This window comes from Arachis duranensis, chromosome 10 (assembly GCF_000817695.3).
Source record: "Arachis duranensis cultivar V14167 chromosome 10, aradu.V14167.gnm2.J7QH, whole genome shotgun sequence".
Classification (NCBI taxonomy): domain Eukaryota; kingdom Viridiplantae; phylum Streptophyta; class Magnoliopsida; order Fabales; family Fabaceae; genus Arachis; species Arachis duranensis.
In genome coordinates this window covers 106,025,909-106,026,228 of record NC_029781.3, presented here as the reverse complement: position 1 = coordinate 106,026,228, position 320 = coordinate 106,025,909, and the positions used below count along the sequence as shown (strand labels likewise).

The following is a 320-nucleotide window of genomic DNA, read 5'->3' as shown; positions in this document are numbered from 1 at the left end:
CTTGCCGAATTTATGTAGCTAATCTCACCAAGTAGGAAAAGGCTCAGTAGCAGTTAATTTATAAATAGCTTGTTCCTTAGCAGGATAGCATTTCATTATATACCACTATCTTGAGTATTTGGCTAGAGAACAATTCACGCACCTTTAATGATAGGTTTCCAGATAAACAAGTTTTATCAGATGGAATTAGGCGTTTGGCCTTTATATGGTATGAAGCTCATGATCTCTTTTAGTGGACTTTCCCTCATAAATGTTGAGAGATTGGAAAGCTATGCTTCAGTAATCTTTTGTTTTCATTTTTTGTTGTGTGATATATGTTC

General features: G+C 34.7%; 1 protein-coding gene across 1 annotated transcript in view; it reads left to right on the top strand.

Moving 5' to 3' along the window:
• Nucleotides 1-320, top strand: part of LOC107471827 (peptidyl-prolyl cis-trans isomerase CYP59) — a 7,513-nt gene that overhangs the window by 3,134 nt on the left and 4,059 nt on the right. The window lies entirely within an intron of this gene.